This window comes from Hakea prostrata, chromosome 5 (assembly GCF_041222555.1).
Source record: "Hakea prostrata isolate BN-2017 chromosome 5, UWA_Hpros_2, whole genome shotgun sequence".
Classification (NCBI taxonomy): Eukaryota; Viridiplantae; Streptophyta; class Magnoliopsida; order Proteales; family Proteaceae; genus Hakea; species Hakea prostrata.
The window spans coordinates 221,916-228,227 of record NC_142604.1 but is presented as its reverse complement, the minus strand read 5'-3'; the positions used below and the strand labels follow the sequence as shown (position 1 = coordinate 228,227).

Sequence of the window (6,312 nt, the reverse complement as noted above, 5' to 3'; positions counted from 1 at the left end):
TCAACATGAAATGAAATTTAAATGATAAAGAAAGGTAGAATGTACTGTTCTATCCAAACCGATATGGGCAACCCAGGTCAGTATCAATGCCTGAAACTGTGGTGGGTAGGAGCAGTGCTTGATGAAACCTTGATTTGTAAGAAGTGGGCAGTAAGAAGAACTCCTCCTAAGTTGAGTTCTTAAGTGGAATGTGGGTTTTGAATATGAATTCAGGTAGCAGAGAGAAGTAGCCAGAAACAGTACAATTGTATGATGGTGGGGACTTGGGACTGGAGATGTAGAAACGAAAGAGGGCGGAGTAGGACCCATAAATAAAAGGGTTAAAGAGAGAGAGAGAGTGAGAGGTGTGGTGGTAGACCCTGTTGGGTACGGTTTGGTGTAGCTTTACCTGCTCGTAACTGTTTCCAATGCAGCTCAGGCTAGTCAGTCAAGGTTCTCTTTCTCTCCCTGCCCCACTCCCCCCTTCCCTGTCCCACACTCCCCACATTTGATAAAGAAATGACACAAATATTGTCTCCTCAGATTCCACTTATCTTCTCTCTTTGTCTCTCTCTCTCTCTGCTACTTCTGTAGTTCTGTAGTTCTGTGTGTCTCTCTCTCTCTTTCTTTGTCGCAGTGTAATCTGATTTTGCCTTGTTTTATTTGTTTTTTTTTCTTCTTTATTTTCCCAATATAGTTAGGTGGGTCTGCTCACCTTCCTTTTGTCAGGATTCTCTAGCAATCTCACAGTTCCACAGGGCCTGACAAAAAGGACTAGAAGCAAAGAATAAATGAACCCTCCTCCTACATAATCCACAAAGCAAATGAGAAGGAAACAGAATCTCCAAATCTTCATTCTCTTCTTCTTCTTTATCTTTGTCTTTCTCTTTTTCTTCCTCGCTCTCTTTCTTTCTTTCTCTCTCACCACTATCTTAAAGAGTTGGGTTTCTCTGATTAGCTTTCTCAGATGAGGACAATCATGGCCAAGACCCCTCATGACTCCTCCTTCTCCTTTTCCTTCTCCAGAAGACACTTCCACTGGAGAAGAAAGGTTGAAGACGAAGATGGTGAAGAAGAAATTTTAACCATCAACGCTTCTTCCCATCGTTATTCTGAAGAAGACAAAGAAGGAGACCCAAAGATCTCACTACCCACACCAGTTTCAGAACCCAAGGTCTCAGCACCACCAGTGGCATCGACAGTTGCGGCTTCAGCACCAACAACCAGGAAGAGGCAGATGCCGGTAGTGACAGTAGCTAGGTTCCGTTCAGTCCTCAACGCCCTCGGCAAGAACCGCTCACGGTTTTCATCTGGGCTCGGAAGTCGAGTGGTGGGTACTCTCTTTGGCTACCGAAGGGGCCACGTACATTTCGCATTCCAAGAGGATCCGAAGTCGCAACCAGCTTTCTTGATCGAACTCGCAACTCCGACAAGTGGTCTAGTTAGGGAAATGGCATCAGGGCTGGTCCGTATAGCTTTGGAGTGTGATAAGAAAGTGGAGGAGAAGAAAGGAGGTGTAAAGCTTCTGGAAGAGCCTCTGTGGAGGACATACTGTAATGGCAAGAAGTGTGGTTCTGCAGTGAGGCGTGAATGTGGAGTAGAGGATTGGAAGGTGTTGAAATCTGTGGAACCCATTTCTATGGGTGCTGGTGTTTTGCCTGGGAATGGAGCTTCTGGGTCTGAAGGTGAGTTGATGTATATGAGAGCCAAGTTTGAGAGAGTTGTTGGTTCCAGAGACTCTGAAGCTTTCTACATGATGAACCCAGATGGCACTGGAGGTCCTGAGCTCAGTATCTACCTGCTTAGAGTCTAATCAGTTGAGCCATCTAGACTGGGTAGTCTCAAAATCTAAGTAATATGATGTGATTATATTAGTTTTAGTATTTACCTTCAGAAGCCATGGAGATGGTGGTTTGGTTCTCTACCCAGTGCAGAGACCATGTTTTTGATTCTTTTCTTTTTTTTCTGTTTTGGGGTTTGTCTGTCTTAGGTAGTGTACTGCAGTTGCTTGGTTAAAGAGCAGTAGCATCATGGGATTATCATAAGTGGGTTGTGGGGTATATCATCAATCAATGTATAGCTGGTCTTTCCTTTTCTTGTCCTCTGAAAGAGAGAACAGAGTAATTGCAAGATCATTGTCCTCTCCATTTTTGATCTTTTATTACACAATTTCCCTTGGTTATTCTGCTCTTTTCTCTGTAGCAAGTTAAAAACATAGAACAACTGGTCATTTACACTCATTTTTTCTATAGCTTTTAAGTATTACCTTTGTAACTACTGGCTCATTTAAGCTTTAAATTATTATGTGTTCATGGATGATTGATCGATCATCAAGTTATCACAAACAAGGTTAATCCACATAACTATCACAATTTACCAAACAGAATACATGTACAATTACAAGTTAGACATTGAGCATCAGAGAGCTTGGAGGCCATGTCTTTTTTCATAAGTATTTCTTTTGTTTGTACAAGTGTATAAACAATGTTTAATACATAAATTAGTGTAGTGATAAACTTGGTTAAAGAGGGGTGGAGGAGGAATAAGAAAAGGAAGAATCATTAAACATTCAAAGCTGCATTATTAGCACCTAGCCTTATTTGATGAATAAAGATAGCATTATGAGCACTCAACTGGAAAAAGAAGAGTCATTCATCATTTCTGAAATCATATAAATTGAAAATGGGTCATCAAGCAAACCCCACTGCTGATATTTTTGAGAGAATAGAACAATCATGAAAGTTAGAAAAACTCCACCATGGGATTGGGGAAAGATTCTGATCTTATGATCTTGCATGATCTTTAAGAGAGATTCCAAATCAATGGACTTTTTGGGGCAGTCTATGTTGTTGCCTGTAGACCCTGGCCCAGTTCATTAAATTCTAGACCTTTTTAAAGACCCTGGCCTTGGATCCACCCATTCAAGTTGGACTCATCCACATGACTTCAGGTCCCATATACTTGCTTTTTAAGGCTTCTTTTGTGAAGCTCAAGATGTTTAAATGATTAAAAGGGTACTTAAAGCCGAACTTTCAACCTTTGAAAATTCCAAATTCCAATTACTTAATAAATTTTATTCTCTCTTCTGTTGTTCTACTGAGTTTCATAGTGAGAAAGAGAAAAACCAAAAAGAGGACTGGGGAACATAGTCCCACACCTTCTCCTTGTTTCATGGCTTTAATCAATCATATTTCAAAATTCTCTGCTGTGGGCTGCCGATCTGCAGGGATAGGGAGAAAAATGAAAGAGAAGAAAGGGCGAAAAGCAGAGAGCACACAGAGGCTGTTGGTGACAGCTTAGACATTCAAATCTTATTGGGATTACTTTCACTGCTTTCAAGACTCTGATTGAACTCATGATTTTCAAAAGATTCAAAGTTTGTTGGCTGAAGGAGATTTTAGGCTTCAGGCTGCACCACAGCTTTATCAATTCATATCAAATATATTATTGCTTCATTAAATGCCCTAGGCACTAGCCAGAGCGAAAGTGCGAAACAAAAGAAAACCCAGATTTTGTGGCCAGTCATCCAACACTGTGCATAAATTGTCATTTTCAGGTGTGGAGAAGGTTTCTGAGTGTCATATGTCATGTCCACCCTACAGCTTCTGATGCTAAAATGAGACAACAAAATGGGCAATAGTACTAAAACCCATACAGGACATATTCCTCTCTCTGGTGTACTTCCATTGATTCATTTAGACCAAAATGGTCCATCTGAGTTTAAGATTAAACCAAGCATTTATTTTGGTTTGGTTTTTTCATTGTGCTTAAGATTAGGGTTTTGTAATCTGGTGGGTTTGTAATATTAAAAGCCAAAAAGTTGAGATCTAAGGTTAGTGAGCTAACAAATCTTAAAAGAACATGTGTTAACTAAGAAATGATTTGTTAATGTAAGTGGAAGGACCACTACATATCTTATCTTTTCTAAGGCAATCCTTTCTCTAATCTCTACTCCATTCCCAATTTCACACTTTTCTCTTTTGTTGGTTTGTGAGTTAATTTCAGATCTTCTTAGTTCCATAGTAGCACAACCTGGGAAAAGTACTTCTTTGGTCTTTTTCCCTTTAATTTTCCACTTAAATCATCTGTACCCCCTGTGTTTATATGTTATTTATTACATCAGAGGAGCCTTGTGTACATAGAAACAAAAATGTTCCTACTTAACAGGGATGGAAATGAAGACCCATTACCCAGCTTATAACTTTATCCAACCTTCATCTTTTTTTTTTTTTTTTTTTTTTTTGGTAGAATCCAACCTTCATCTACAATCTGAGGACAAGCAAGTTACACTATTTTTATCTAAATTGGAACATTTAAGGGGTGATAAGGTGACAGACTTATTTTGACCATCTTTATTGTGTGCTTTTAAAAAAGAAAAGAAGAAATAAAAATCCTTATTGTTTACCCTGTTTATAGGAAAACTCCAAGAAGCCTAGCCTCTAGGAAGTTTCATCATGTGATTATGTTGTCAGTATACATGTTAGATAGCTAATTGAATAAGTTCTTAGATGTGTGTGACCTAATCAAGCATGAATATCCCCATAGAAGTCCTTGGATCATTGAGATGTGTATCGTCACTCAAGAATGATTCATTTGCCCCCTATTGTGGGTGACGAGAGGAGTCTAAATCCTCTCTTTGCAAGTTTAGAAATTAGGACTGTGCTCATTTTACACCTTTCCACTATACATTTAGGAAAGGGGTATACCTCTAAATACTATCAAAGTGGACTAGAAATGAGGTCTCTTATACATGTGGTAGAGGAGTATGAGAAGAGCATAGGGTAAAAGATCCCAACTTAAGAGAGTGGACAAGTTTGCAACCCTATGATGAATCAAAATCACTTCCTGACAGGGGAGCACAATATACTCCTTAGATACTGTGTGAGGTCTATGTAGGACCCACTGGGAGCCCTACATTTAGATTATTTTATCAATATTTAGTGTGGGTCCCACGTAATATGTGTGGTTAAAAAATGTCAGGGGTGCATATTGTGCTATTGTGACAGGGAGGTGATCCAAACTCCCCTATGACACCTAGTTGGACATTATTGTTATCTCTTCTAATAATATTATATAGGAAGGCGGCAACGGTTTGTTGCTTGGTTGTTATGGTCCTATTAGTAGCATTGGGCCAAAGCGAATAGGGAATAGGCTGGTCACTTCATTACACCATATGAGGCGGCCTAAGGGTGCTCTATGTCCCTAGGATATCACTTACATCACATGGACTTTGGTTCCTCTCCCATCGACCTTGACCCTCGGTCACCATTCAAAGGGGGTCCTTTGTCAGTATTCAGAGGTAAGTTTTTCTCCTAAATATGTAATGGAAGGGGTGTCAGATTAGTGATATTCGAGAATCCTGATTACATCATATGTCACATAATACTTCTTTAACTTGCTTTATTAGAAATAAAGAACATCCTAATGATAGAATAAAGCATCTCATTCGTATTGATGCCGGTATATACATTCTCATTGTTGCCCATGATAGTGCAGGAGCTGTGTTTGGAAAACAATCTCTTGCTCATATGATGAATCATGTAAAAAAAGGTTTCTTAAAAGAAAATAGTATCATTACACAAGGGGATTTACTCTTGGCTGAGATGCCTCATGTTAAGGTGCCTTAGTGTTTTTTTTCACAAAGTTTTCCCCTACAAAAGTTGTAATGGGCTTCATGTTAGGACAAAGAGGGTCATATATTCAGATGCCCTAATGAGTGGTTCCGCTTTTCTCTTCATATTTCTCCCCAAGGTCACTCTACATGTTTTTCCATCCTCTTTTCCTCCACTCCCCTATCCATTGTAGTGGATGCTTTGCAAACTAGTCAGAGAAATCAAGTAGAAATGGGGAGAGAAAAAAGAGTGTGACAAAACATAACATCCCCATAGGTAGAACTAGAAATATAAAAGGGGAAAAAAAGAAAAGAAAAGAAAAATAAGAGATGGTATTGCAAACATAACATTTATGAAATATGGGATACGCTAAACTTAATTACTGGAAAGTGTGAGATATCCGAACTCATTTGTTTAAAAAAGACAAGAATGCCCTTATACGCTTGCAATTATAGGAAAAATTTTCATGGCACCCCAGAGTTATTTAGTTTAACAATCAACTAATCAAAGCCCCTTATTACTAACACCGTTAGTCTCGTTAGTTCTTTTTACTTTTTATTTTTATTTTATTGTAATATCATCCCTACTTTCTGAGGAAAGAAGATGGCAAAAGAGAGGGAAACAGAAAAATATATTCGTTTGATATAAATCATGAAGATGCTACAATGGAAGAAAAGGTGTGGTTGCAAACAAGTGGAGCATAGGGTTTTTCATTGAAGGG

The 6,312-nt window shown here is 38.9% G+C and overlaps 1 pseudogene; it reads left to right on the top strand.

The window, feature by feature from the left end:
• Positions 1–608: 608 nt before the first annotated feature.
• Positions 609–2,226, top strand: LOC149014236 (protein MIZU-KUSSEI 1 pseudogene; annotated as a pseudogene).
• Positions 2,227–6,312: the final 4,086 nt, after the last annotated feature.